Source organism: Morone saxatilis, unplaced genomic scaffold (assembly GCF_004916995.1).
Source record: "Morone saxatilis isolate NCDOM2014 unplaced genomic scaffold, NCSU_SB_2.0 Contig14, whole genome shotgun sequence".
Lineage (NCBI taxonomy): Eukaryota > Metazoa > Chordata > Actinopteri > Moronidae > Morone > Morone saxatilis.
The window spans coordinates 13,292,213-13,307,478 of NW_023339696.1; positions in this window are offsets into that span (position 1 = coordinate 13,292,213).

Genomic DNA, 15,266 nt, shown 5'->3' on the forward strand with positions numbered 1-15,266 from the left:
GAAGGCTTAACAACACAAGAGCAACATTGTGCCTCCAATATTAAACTCATCAAACATGTTGTGACCCAACATCTGCAGCGAGGGGTGCTGGTGGACACTAGGGTTGGGGGGGTTGCATGATGCTCCCATGGTCATGTGACCAAGATGGCTGTTGTCACTAAAAAGCTCTTGTTTGAGAGAAGAAAAGGGGGTTTGTGGTGTCATTGATTTCTCCCCCAGCTGCAGGTTGGAGGAGCATTGCATAAGAGCGTCACATGGCCGGACTGGGCAGCTATCATGTAGATCAGTTCAGGGTTCCCAGACCCAGGTCCGACCATGTTAGCTCACAGAGCCCCTGCATTCAATTCACACAACTAGCTGAATCAAGAAAGTGCTGAGACCGGAGCACCAGTTACTGATGAATGATCAATAGAGATTCAGTGATTCAGCCCCAACCGAGAACGTCTGGCTTACTTAAAAGGTAGCTGAAATCCTGATATATTGATACTCACTACAGTAACAACAAAAACAACAATAACATGCATGCACCAAAGTCAGATCATGTTAAAAGTCTCCTGATAACGAGCAACTTTTGAACAATCAGATTAAAACTAAGCATTCCTTCACAGTTATCTGATCTGGTGCTCTGATTGTAAAGCAATTACTAAACTAACTAACTAATGCACTACTTTTCTTTTCTTTTTTATAAGCACCTCTCTCTCTCCACCCCGATGTTTCTTTGCTCACTGCCATTAATCCAGCTCAGTCCTCATACCAACATATCGTTTTATATGACATGTATATGCTTTTCACACAAGGCATCCAATTAAAAATGTCCTCTGCAAGGCCTCAGACAGTCTTCGTGGTTGCTATTGTGCCCAACCTATAGCAGATGGCCCCTCTGTCATATTAATTTCACATCCCCATAGCCGATTGTGGTTCCGACATAAAAGTGATGAGCTGTATGTCAGTGTCCCGGCTGATGCGACTCCCAAAGATATGGGGACCTTTTTATGGATCTTCAAATATGCAGTTATCACTCTCGCTGCCCACCTGACAAGCCTGCAACGTCTTCCAAAGATAAAAGTTTAACAATGCCTGATCATGGTGACAATGGCAAAGTGGAGAAAAGAAGAAAGAGTAGCGGACGCGGTCAGTTCAATGAGCAACATGTGCTTTAAAATCCTAAATGTAACCCTAAGATTTCACCCCCAACATTTAAGCATAAATGGCAAAACCAAAACCTTTTTGAAAACTGTTTTTAGATTGATTCGAATGTTGATTTCTGATTCGCCAAACAAATAGACCCACACAAAGCAAGAGACAAAAAGAACGGAAGATAGAAACAAAGAGAAACCCATCCTTTTTCACTACGGCTCCGGACAAATTCACTCTTTCAGCAGGTCAGCCATAGCAATCAGTTGTCACATTTGATTATACCACCAGATATGTATTTATAATTATGTGCCAACAAACATAAAGCTAACTTTAACTGTGGTGATACTTGATACAGTACAAGTGTCTGTGCCTCCAGTGCATGCAAATATATTTATTTATGTCCCTCCTTTCCATTCTATTTTTCAGAAATGTAATGCATTTGTAGTTGTTCAAAATCAGTATGTGTGTTTCTGAATAAGTCTGTGCACATACAGCACACACTCCCTCTGGCATCGATATTGTAAAAGATATAAGTTAATGTTATTGTTTGGCTGGGTATGACCAGGGAGCCATGTTCTCCGTTCTCAGGAGAACATGACACATGGCCGAGGCCAGAGGATAGAATAATGTGTGGCAGAGTGAAAGGCTGCACATGCTCATTAGTATCATTAATCACCAGGGACAGAGATGCCTAATGATAGAGGGAGGAGGGACTTCACAGAGGGAGGAGGGAAAAGGATATGACAGGGATGAAGGATTCCTCAAGAATATTAACATTTGGAAAATATAAGTCACTTTCAGATTCATTTAAATGTATCTATTTTGGGCACTCCTGGGTCTGGCAACATTGCTTGGATTGCTCGAAACAAAAGGAACAGTGTAATTAATACCAGGCTTAATTGTCACTCTAAATTGTCATATAATTCAAATTTAATGTGGCATTCTCACTCAGGGTGTGAGGGAAAATTGGGCTGAGCCAGTTCCCTTGTGGGGAAAAAAAAGAATCTCTGTGGGGGGATCAAATGGGGTGTGTGACATTTTCTCACAGACGTTTGATTGTGAACTGAAGGATTCCTCTTATGGGGCTTCCACTCACCCACCATAGTATGCAGCTAATGGGTGTAGCTGAGCCTTGAACCAGATCTCAGGGTGGAGAGTGTCGGCCGCTCTGCTGCCGGTTTGGTGGGAGCTCAAGGCCCTAAGCTTGGCCGTCCCTCTGCAGCAGCAGAGGCTCTGGGGATAGTCGTGCATGGCGAGGGCAGGCTGTTTGATCAGCACATATTTTTAATTGGCTCCAGGCACCCTGGAGTGTCAGCATTGCCACGGAGTAGACTCCTATTGCACCTTTCCTAATTAAAATCATTACAAATTCCAGGCGCATCATAAAGGATTAAATGAGACTTGTGTGTGTGTGTGTGTGCCTGTGTGAGTGTGTGTGTGCATTTTATCCATTGGTGTGCCTATGCATGGGTGCGTTGTCTCCTTGATAGCTAACATGTATAGCTTAATTGTTTTTCTCCTCAGTAATAGTAAATGAGGGAGGGCTGGCTGTAATCCTGGTCCACTAATCAAATTACATGATAGAAAATCTCTCAATATATTCACACTGAAATACTGTGGAGGATTTAAGTTTCTATATGTCTCTTTGAGAAAACTGAAATTAAATATGAGCACTGAAAACTTCTACTGTAGGGAGTGTTTAACCTGCAGTTTTATTCCTTTTATTGAATATTCACAGCTGTCCTGCTGTGTATAGCGGCTTTAACGAGAGCTGTTTGTCTTATTCGAAATAATTGATGTCAGGCAAACTGTGCCACTCCTTGGAGAATTATTTTGAGCGGCTTGGAAAACAAATGGTCTCAAGAAAACTTATATTTAACTTCAGTGGATGTTTTATTCATCACGTCTTTTATGGAAACAAAACTCTTTCCATGTGTTGAATTAGATGTATAGATGATGAAGATATTGTATTGAAGCTGAGGGATCTTGCTGCTATACTGTGCTTTAGGGGACTATGGAAGGAGTGGCTTCAGTGCCCTAAACAAAGGAGGCTTAAATCTTTTAAATATCCAGTGCCACTTTGCCTGGAGGGAGCAAAGAAACAAGGGAGGGTTTCTTTGGTCTGATATTGGAAGCTAGAGTTCATGAAGGCGAAATACAAGTGATGACTATGGAAGGATTTTAAGAGCTGTCTCTGTTTGAAAACATGCCCCTAAAGCCTTAACACACACCCTGACACAAACATTAAAATCATATGACATATGACAGAGAAAATTACTACAATTTATAAAGGTAATAACTACGTCTGACCAAAGTTAAAAATGAATATCTCAGTCACGAGCCATTATGAGAACCTCTGCTACATTCAGGGACAATAGAAAAGTGTTGGACAAAAGCAAGTCATAGCCGATAGTTATGGTGATCGGGAATCATAATGTCTCTCGGGGAACACAGTGGGACGTCTATTCACAGCATCAACCAATAAAACTACAGCAGCTCATATAATAGTTAATGGACAGTATTGTCCAGCAGTGAATGGACATGTTATGAGTAGACAGGCACAATATACAGACGCCAACTCAGGGTTCACTCCCTATTGTGGTTGGGTATGTCACGACTAAACTAGTCGCAGATCGAATTGTGTAAACACAGAGAGATAGACAATGTCTTTAATTCTTAAAACTGGCATGCAGATAGATGAAATATACAAATTACCAATTTCATTAGTGATTTATATGTTCCTTGTATCGAGTCAAAGTTTTCAGAAAAAAATGAAATGGAATTTGATAGTTTGCTCAGTCCAAGAGGACTTAATACAGAAAAAGGTTGGTCATTCAAAGTTGAGGGGACTCAACTTTCTCAAGAAAATAAAAAAACACTATTTTTGAGGGGTATATTTGTGGAACATGATCGCCTGGTTACTATTGACTCAAGAGGGATAGACAACAGAGAGACGTGGCAGAGGAACGAAAGTGAAAAATGGATCGGAAAGATGAGTGAGGGTGGGGTGTCTCTTCAACCATCGTGGTTTCCTGTCCGGAAAAGTCCATTCATCATTTTCACGTCTTTGTGTCATGGCTTACTTTGCCAATAGCCAGAAGTGTGGCAATGATGACACAGAGGATTGATGAGGTGCAGGCGGGGGTGGCTAGCAGGGGTTTGGGGTGGAGATGATCAAACCAGATGTGGTGTGAGGTGGGGCTGGGATGGACTGCGAGGGGGACCTGATGAAGGTCATGATGTTACCTATTGCCCCCATTAACCATGTCCATTTGCAGACACACATGAAATGTAGGCCACGTACAAAACCTGGACTGTGTATTCTGGTGCATATTCATATAAATCATCAAAAACATAGATTTCCACATGCCGTTGCCTAGCAGCATACAGGAACACTTATATGAGAAAACACTACTCCACTGTACAGTAAATACAAAAGCTAGTCGCCAGCAGCTGGTTAGCTTAGCTTAGTTTAACACACTGACCCAAAACAGGGAAAACAACTAGCTCTGTCCAAAGGTGAAATACTCTGCCTGCCAGCACCTCTAAAGCTCACTTAATGTGTTGTAATCGGTTTGTTTTATCTGTAGAAAAACAAAACACAAAGTGTAAAAAATAAAGTTGTGGTCTACAGTTTTATGCTAAGTTAGCTACCAGCCTGCTGGCTGTAGCATCATATTTACAGTAAGCTACACACTCAGCAAGAAAGCCAATAAGCACATCCCCAAAATGCCAAACTATTCCTTTAATGAAAAGGAATATAATATATTAAAATGTGAATATATGTATTAGTTTGCTTGTTAATTATTAGCAATACTTGTCATCACTGTATATAGACTTATTGTACATTTCAGTGCAGTGCATTTGTCAGTGCATTTGTCAGTGTTTGTAATATGGTGTGAATATGAAATATATATTTTGATTTTTAATTTTTTTGACCAACACGAGCGCAGTTTGGGTCCAGATGATCCGTCCTCTCTGGAGCTCTGTTAGTTGTCAGGTTGTCTCATGTTGCTTTGGAAACCCAAAAGTGTTGATTCACTGACAAATGCTGCTAATTAGCCTTCAAACTAATATTCCACACCTTTGTAGAAACATGTGAAATATTAATTAAGGAATTAATTCACTTAAGTATTTTATTTGTTGTTACACTATTTTGCCAACCCCCTGTGAATATTTAGTGTGACTTATGTGGTGGCAAGAATGCATTAATATTCAATCTAACATTAAATCCAAAAGGACCTGGTCCAGATGTCACACTGTACCATAAAGTCTTGTATTAATTCAACATTTTAAAGCTCTCCTGTCTGTTTTACAGTAGATGAATGCTGGCAGGTCCACATTAGCAGACACAGTGATACTGTACATGCATGGGTATTGCTGGACTCCCCCTTGTGGTAAAATATTACACAACTGTAAAAGACCACAGTCTGCCAGACAAATAGGAATACACGGAAATGTGAGGGGGTAACTGAACTCAAACTGAATTAAATTAGAGCCAAGAGTAATATCAAAAGGTGTTCTCTCTTCCGTCTCTCTCTTCATTTCGCTGTGTAGTGTATCCCCTGCTGGCACTGGGCGTACTCCGAAGATTGTGGTTCTCCCAACTCAGTAGCTGATCAGAACCAGGTGGGAAGGCCTGCATGTGCTTTCCATTTGTGCAGGATGTAAATGGATTCAATTAGATCCAAATGCACAACCTGTCAGCCAGGGGGAAGTGGCAGACTTTCAAAGGCCATTAGATTATGGACAGGATTTGGAATAAAAACTTCACTGGCCGGGATTGTGCCATTAAATTGGTTGATGTGAAACTATTGAAGTGATTTGAGCTTGCATGCTGACTGTGCGCTATTCATGTGGGCGCAAATTCTGTCACACCCCCCCCCCAAATTATCATTAGCAGCCCCCTCCCTTCTTTCTTTTTCCATCTCTCTCCCTCCTTCCTTCATGCACACACACACACATACAAATGCAAACACACAAAACGGCGTACATAAAGCTGTAGTATATCCTCAGACATATTGCCAGTGGCCTCGCAAACTTGCCTGCATTACAAACAGTAGCTCTTACAGCCTTAAAGTCAAATGGCTCCATCAGTCATGCCTGTTAAGAAGCCTCGCCATAAAAATTAAAGACTTCCAGCAAACTGACCAACTGTAACACGTCTCCTTTGTTTTGATTGGCTGAAATAATATGATGTCTACCGTTAACATTCGGTTTCACTCACTGGTCTCTGTAAACATGTAAAATATGGTGGAATTTAAGCATGTTGAAGGAAAAACGGTGCAAAGGAGTCATTCATCCTCTAAACGGTAATGCATTTTCACACTTTTGTTAAGGAAGCTTTACGGAAATGTATATCACTGGGCAGATGTGTTAACTACAAACCAGTTTCACTCGTCATGAATTGGAGCGGGGGAGGGGCAGTCGTGTGAAAACAAAGGACTTGTCGCCCAGATATAGGCGGTGGATAGGAGAAAGGGTTCAGTTGACCCACGATTTTTAATGCAGAGGGCCTTTACTTTACAGGCCTGATATAGAAGTGAATCAATGGGACATTTCTAAGCCATTATTATCAATCACCATTGCTTAAGACACCCTAATGAGCTCATTAGAAAAGATGAACCGCAGATTGATTGCAAAATGGGGCAAGTAAAAAGTAAGATGTAGAGAAGTAGAAGGTGATGGAGGAGAAAGGAAATAGGTCTCATGGATCTCAGAAAGAAGAATGGGAGAGTGAAATTAAATGAGTAAGAGACAGGTCATGTGTCTTGGGCTGTATTTCAAATTCAGAGTTTTTCAAATTCAATTTCTGCTTTTGCATCTTTTCAATCTTTTTTGCCACCTGCACAGGCCTTATGAAGATCACAGATACATTTGTTACACTGCGATGCAGAGGTGGTTTCTGAAGGCGAGATGTCATCAAACAGGGTCAACAAAGTGACCGCAAACCCTCGCAGATATAGAAATTATAACTTGACGTCTGTCTCCCACACACAGCCACTGAATCTTGGCTCTCTGTGGTCCATGGAGCTAAGAAGTTCAAGGCGACCCACCAGCTGCCTTGATAATATGTGGACATAAGAAGGAGAGACAATAAAGAAGTAAAAGAACAAAGGAGGAAAGCCAAAGAAAGTCAGTGAAGTCGCAGAAGCAAGAACACAAAGAAGGAGGGGAAACGATGTGTAAGAGATGTGATTCGAGCAGACATTTGTTCCCCTTGGGCGAGCTTGATAGGCCATTCTGTCTGAATTGGGGGGGAATGCTAGAGAACCCCGCTGGTGTTGGATTTTGGCTGCTGTGGTACAACAGCAGATTGAAAAAGTGAAAATATTTAAGAGAAGGTCAGCATTAAAGCAGCAGCAACCCTCTCTGTTTCCACCCAGGACGGAACAGATGTGCTCACAACCCCAGCTGTTGCCAGATGTGGATATAGGACCATCTGTATGAGCTGTTACTGTGCGTGTATGTGTGACTGCGTGTGTTTGAAAAAAAAAAACAGGCACTAAAAGCTGCTGCATGAGTCAAAGTGAGTAATGTCGCTATTTTTTGATTTGAGCCTGACACCTACCTCTCCAATTACCCCCCGTCAGGATTATTGTAGCTGCTGATAGCCTCAAGGTGAATGTTGGCTGTTTTATGGGAGAAAAAACAGCTCAATGTTTAATTACTGGAACATAGTTTGGAGTGTATACATACACTTTCAGCATCTTGTCACAGTTCTGCATTAAAAAGCAGATCATAAAATGTTTCTGCACAAACACACTTTGATCTCATGTGTGGTCAATTATATCGTGAAGACTGCCTCCATTCATCAGTAGATCCATGCTGACATACAGGCAGCTTCAGTACAAGGTGAATTTACAGGCTGACAATATATGTTTAAAGCAACAGTACACATGTCTTTTTAACTCTTCTCAAGGCTCAGATATATAAGAACAAAAAAAATATGGCGACTAAAAAACCCCAAAAGAAGATGAAGAAGGAATACCTAAAAAAAGGAAAAGTCATTTCTTTGTGTGATCCTAGAATATAAAACCTGATGAGACATATAAAGCTATAAAGTGTTATGAGACCCCAGGAGATGGCAGATTAAAATGTGCAAGGGCGATTTCCACCAATAAAGGTGGAGACGGTGGTGGCTCCACCGCTGTGCCCTGCTCCGCGAGGCAAAGAGAATGGTCTGAATAGATTTCAGCAACCTTCATAAAGCCAGGACTAAAGCCACTTCACAAAAGGGAGTAGAAACCAAGCCAATCAATTAATGCCCCCCGACAATGACAAGTATAGACCAAGAAATGCTTTCAGACCTGGTGCGCGTCTGAAACTTGCTGGGTTCCAACATCCTGTGGCATTGAGCAGGAGAGTCAGGGTCCACTCTCTGCATGTTCACGGCTGCTTTCTTTGTGTGTGTGCATGCGTGAGTGTCCTAATGTATTTGTGTGTGTGTGTTGAAAAGCTCGCTATTGAATGAGTACATTCAACACAGCACAGAGCTCTTTAAATGCCAATGAAAATAAAGAGAGGGAAATTGTAGGCACTCTGAAGCAACAGGGAAAAAACCAACAGAGCGAGACAGAGAAAGCAAAACCTTACAGTGCCAAAAGAGACTTCATAAGGTTTAGCAGCCCTCCACTCAAATATATGGCGGCCATAAATCCTCCACTTAATGTCCTTTGGGCTCCACTTTTTATGGGTAGTGACAATGACAGTGAGTGACTTCTTCTAAAAAAAAATGTTAATCAACACAGCAAATTTCAACAAGGCTGTCTGGACAAACTCCAAGGTTTACTCTTTCAAAAACTCCCATTCCAGTAATGAAAGTCGACAATACGCTCTGTTGCACTACACAAGACATTCAAAGGGATGTAAAATATTATGTTTCCACTGAAGAGTAAATCATTAAATAGAATGCAGACAGCCCAATACATGATACTGCGCTGTTAAGAAGGCCACACTTGATGAAATACATTTGTGTTAGGTTTCTTTTCTGGCATTGCTTATAAAAATGACATTTCCAGGTGACAATGCAGGTAGAAATATAGAGCTGTACTTAAGGATCAATGGTAAAATCTACTACTCATTTATCAAAAGTAAATGTGCTCTTGTGAAAAGGGTAAAGTATTAATGCACAAAACTGAAGGAGTAGATACTTCATATAGTCTTGAATGGTCTCAACTCCAATAATGCATCCTATTATCATAGTAACAAGATAATGAAAGTTCACTTAAAGTTAAAATTCAACATTTTGAGAAATACTTTCTCTTGCTCTATGATAGTCAGATGAAAAGGTCAAAAAAAGACTGGAAATGGGGAACCAGCTCGCCTGGCTCTGTCTAGTAAGAACAAAATCCATCTACCAGCATCTCTAAAGCTCACTATTTAGTTTTATTTAATCCATAATTTTTCTTTTAAAAACATCAATTCAATGTTTTGCCCCCTTCTGTTTTACAAATTGTTTAATTGACTAATTCTTGTACCTGAGTAGGCAACCCGGGCAACCAGTGGAGACTCCAGGAAGTTACATCTGGCCGAGAAATAGGTCGGCACATAACCCCCAGGGAAATGTTGTGTTTACACAGTTTTTGTACCAATTAAACAAATAAGATATCACACGCTGATTCAGTAGATTTAAGGATTCTGGTAGGCAGAGTTGGACAGAGCAATCGTATCAATATTCGGGTGTAGTATTACACTTCCGTAAAGTTGGGGGAGATTTTAAAAAGAATGACGCAAGAGAGGCCATTTTTGCCGTTCTAACTTTTTATTTATTGTTTACAATAATGTGGAGGCCAACAGGAGTCTGTACATTAAGATTAGACTGTTGCAATGTAACCATCAGTCTTACACTGTATTTTTCTCTCCAGAGGGACATGAGTGAGCTTTGCTTCTGCTGTGGGACAAGTTTTTACAAGTAGAGCCAAACAGCTTAGTCAGTCATAATCAGTCGGAGATGTGTGAGGACCAGTAAGTGACTCATTTCAGGTGAGCAGTAATTCAAATTATACGTTTTCAAAAGTTAGCACTTGAGATTCTTTTTTGTTTCCTTTGGAGATATCTGGTGTTCCTCCAGCCAAGGGCATTAACTGACTTCTGCTGTGCTTTGAGAAATGTTTCACAGTCTTCATGGCAGTCACTCAACATGTGTCAAGAATAAAAATAATTAATTTACATTAAACAATGCTCTAAAATTACATTTATTTTGTAAATAAAGTGCTGCTCTATGGCATTCTCATTTGTTAATAATCTAAAAACAAAGTCAAAGAGATATTGTTGCTCAACACAGAATACAACGTGAAGAATGTTATGTATTTTTAAGATTTTGTGTTTTATATCTTGTTAAGCTCTAAAACATCACTGATTATGGAAACCAAACCAGTTGATCACTCAAAAGTTGTTATGGCAGTGAACTAAAGATACAACTTAAATGTGGAAGATACCACATGATTTTCTAACTCAGACTGTTGAGGCCTCATATTATCTTTATCTGAACTTCAGAATAAGGGTCTGTGGATTTTGTCCTCCGTGTCTTACAGTGTAGTGTCTTATTCTGAAGGGCATTACAGCTCTGGGTAAAGTTGTACAGCTTTCTTTGACCAAATGCAAGTTATGTATTTTGCTCATTGGCATATTTGCTTGTACAGTGTACAGTAGTAAATGTTGTACTTTAAAGATTAAAGATTAACAAGACAAGGTATTGATCCCCCTACAATTTATATCATAATTCCTGCCTTGCATTATGCAACTGTTTTTACAGGCTGAGTAGTACTCATGACAAATAAACTCAACTTCATGTGTAAGGTAAAATTAAACACAAGTAAATGCACTTCTACTTACAAATACAACATAGTATAGTAGTAGTAGTAGTAGTAGTAGTCTGACGTGCCTGTGTGCAATACAATTGCTGCAAAGTTGACAGTCTTTACAAGAGATTACAACAGCTCACAGAATGTTTTCCATTAGTCTTGTTTTTTTTGTGTGTGTTATTAAAGCTGAACCATCAAGGTTTTTGAGGATGAAAAGGCTCGTCTTTGTGAATATAGTTCATGGGAACTTGTTTCCCTTCTGGTTTGATGATTACCCGTGTTTTTATACCCCCTACTTTGAAACTGGTCCAGCGTAGACAAGTGTGCACCATCATTCCCTGTGCCATCGAGGTGTTACAACAATCGTGAGCAAGCCCAAACAATACTCTGTCCAAGGATTACTCACTGTTTTCTTTGGAGAGCCAGTTTGTTTTTATATTTTGTCCATATATCCATGACTCCATATAACCGAACTCTGTGATGTCAGCCTTTTCTCTTTAGGTTTCTGGTTGTTCACAGTCGGTCTTGATGGCTCATCAAGTTGTCATGGCCTTCCAGCTTTTACAGCATTCCTTTCTTTATGTCCTGAGTTTTTTTTCCATCAATGCACACTGCACACTGGCTGCGCCATAAAGTAAGCCCACGAGTCGACCAAAAGCTTTGAGGTGCATTCAAGGCCAGGTACGTTGTGTTGATGTTGGAGGAGTCCTGCCTTCATTCAGAGTGTGATGCCACCTCGGGCTTGGCTTTCGTCTTGGAGGAACAGTAGGAGGTCACCGTCTTTGAAAGACTGCCTTGGTGTTGTGCGAAAACAACAGGGACTTGCTCCAGGAGAGGAAAAGCTGTGTGGGAGAGAAAAAGGGGGAGAAATTTCGGTTGCCACGGCCTTGGTTTCATGTTCGACAGAGGAGCCATCATCACTAAGCTGGAAGAGGAGAGCAGGGATGGTGACTTAGTGACGACTAGGCCAACAGACATGATAGATGTCTTTAATAACCTCTGGCTGCTTTTTTAGTGTCCTCTAGGATTTGTTGTTATTAAGATCTAGGTCTTATTATGATGACCACGTCTTTCATCGTCTCCCACGTCTCACTGGGCATCAGTCCAGTCAGTCAAAATAAACATAAAGTCAAAAGCCCCCCCTGTACTTGTGCTGATGTGGCACTTGTTGATGGTGCCAGCATGTCTCAGTCCTGACCAAGGAATACGTGGCTTTTGCAATAGTCAGCAGTGAGGAGAAAACAAAACACCCTTGCTTGGTGATCACCTGTTGAATCAGTTGGAATCTGTTCCACAAAGCCCTGTGGCTACTAACATCATCACATTACAGGGTAGATTGTGAAAGCATGTTTAGGTAAATGTCGTTTGATGGTTTTAATAAGCATTTCCATTACTGAAAAGGAAGGAGGAAGAGGAGCTTATTGGGAATACGCACAGGACCACGGGAGCCATAAGGGCTCACGCTCATCATTGCTGAAAAGCAAAATGAGAACGATTTTATTGTGCGTCCATTTCTTTTGAAAATAACAATCACAAACACTCAGTCCTTTAGTGTGTCTAAGTAGCTTCAAGCTCTATCACCAGCATAGATTTGGTGAGGGCCCATGTTTTATTAATTTGCAGATGAGCTCAGCTATTGATGGCGTTGGCCGCCCATGGGTTCAATTAGGATAATACAGGGAGAGGGGCAGATTATGGGCGGCTATTTAAGTGAGGGTATATCTCTTCCTGACAGTTATAGTCCAAATGCAACAAATTGCACCTCGGTGGCTGTGAGCGGCGCCATATCAGTCCTCCAGTGATGAAACATGCCTGTGTGGCAGGTCAGCCGTGTGCAGACGACACCAGGCTGTGTGAGCCATGTAGCCCGTCCTCTCTGAGCTAACAACGCAGGCCTGAGTGCAGCCTATTCCCATTCAGTTAATAGGGGCCATTTAGAAAACAGCGGTCTATACGGTGGTGCGCTGAGTGCATGCTCTACCCAGCCAACCCTAAACAGTCCCACTTAGCACGACTCTCTCTAACCTATTGCACTTCTTCTCTCCGGCTCTCTCTGGGTTGAAAGCCTGCGAGGGTTGACAGCTGAACAGGGCAAAACTGAACCACGTAAACATCACGTTTTACAACTACAAGGCAGGGTGTGTGAATATTCTCACAAGCAGCCATAAAAGGAGGAACGGTTGTGGCCTGCATGTGGGACGAGTAACCGCTCACAGCCTTTTCTTTCTGTGTTCTGGGGGTGAACATTTATTATGATTGATTGGGGCCTTGACTGTAACTTCGCTGTGCAATGAAAACAGTCTACTGTACATTGTCTCTGTAGCGCATTGTGTGAAATTGAATAGGGGGGCCATAAAGTGGAACCGGAGATACTGACCCAAGCATGCCGAGCCTGTCCGTTATCTTACTTTTCTGCTCAGTCCGTCCAAAGCATTAAAACTGCAGACAGCTCTATAGAGAGTGGCTGGACTGTTTGCTTTCTTTTGCTTAGGGAAATGACGACTGTTTCTCAGCTGCATTGGGGCAGCATGTTTAGGCTACAGTCAGTGAGATAACCCAGTCCTCCTCTCCACACCCTGACAGCAACAGTTGGGGAAAGAGTGAGCACTCGCAGGAGCAGTGCAGGCCGGCTCATGGAGGATGAGGAAGAAGATCCTCCTAAGTTTGTGTTTCTACTCAAGAGCAGGTCGTTTCAGCCTGAGTGCTGCTCCTTCAAAGCCATACATTTTGTATTTTAACAACCTCTGTCTTCAACTGACTTGCTCTTCCACCAGGTGGAGTGTAATACATGTAAAAATCCAGAACTCCTAACAATAATACTGTATAAAATCGACTTCTTGTTTTATCTGCCAACGTGGCAGTAAAATTAATGACAGGCGATTAATGACAGCCGATGTAGGATGTAAAAAAGGACTTGCATAAATGCAGCAAACAGCCTAGTATCACCTGAATATATATCCATCTTAATTCCTGACCTGTGAAGCACTTTATCATCCTGACCCACTAACCCTTCCCTCTCCTTGTTTGCCTGCCACGGCTTTCCCTATTCCCCGCTCCAGCCAGGCCGGGGCAATAGGGCACTGCTAATGTGCTTGGTGGGTCATTAATTCTTCGGATGGCCATGGGGGCAGCAGAGCAGGCGAGCTTTGTTGTTTGATGTTGGGCGAAATGGTGGTGGGGAGGCAAAGCAGATGTTTGTGTTGGCTGGCAAGGGAAAGCAGTACACCAATGCCAACCCAATCACTATCTCATGCTAGGCAACAGCTGCCCAAATACATTTCAGCCAAAGTCTGGCAAAGGGAGGCAAGGGTGACCAGATCAGCTTTAGCTCACTTTTGCTGATGTTCCTTTAACCCTGACATATTTTTTTTTTAATATACCAAAGCCACTTACTTCAAGGTCTGTCCAGTGGATAGTGTGTCTTTTTGTCTAAAATAATCTTGGGCTAGTGAGATTGTTCAAGGAGATTTTGTTTTAATGTCTTGAAGCTGAAGGTGAACTGGACACTGATAAATCTAAAACACATGGTAGTTTGTCTGCTTGTATTTGTTGTGTGTAGCTGATGTTCACTGTGCTTTTGTCTTTGAGGAGAGATGGGAATCGGAGAGGACAAAAAGAAAAGGAGCCGTAGACTAACCCAGATTTTTTTCGCTGGCCACAGTAAAAATATAACAATGTATGCGCATACATAGACCCCAGAACAAGGACAGTTCATTTAACTCTCTCCTGCCTCTCCACTCAACTGATATGAGCCATTCATCACCGCCCACCTTCATATCTGTGTGCTGCCCAGAAAGGACAGTGTATGTGCGTGTGTTTGTGCGTATGTGTGTGTGGAAACAGATTAAAGATAAATATCTTCTATGTAGCTCACACGTTCTGATGTTGTAGAATTCCCCAACATTTATGAGATTCAGACGAGGAATACAGTTTGCATCCTGCTAACACTCAGAGTGTGCTGCCCTCTACTGCTGTCTGCATGAACATCTGGACTCAGAACATCTGCTGTTTAAAAAATACACTGCGTGAGTATTTATGCTTAACAATGTCAACCTTGTGTAAATAATGTTTTAGTCTTTGCCCTGTGTAAATAAAAACATTTACTTATTTTACTACGTATTGTCCATTCATACCTGAATGACAAGTAATCAAATGGTTACATGATGCATCCAAATCTTTTTCTAGTGAAGTGTTGAATTTTCTAAACCGCCATAAAAGGAGTAATTTTAAACAGCATGCACAAGGGAATTGTTGCACTATGATTATATTCCAAATTTAAATATATTTGTCTATGTCTTATCCAGTATGTTTTTTTTCTAGCAT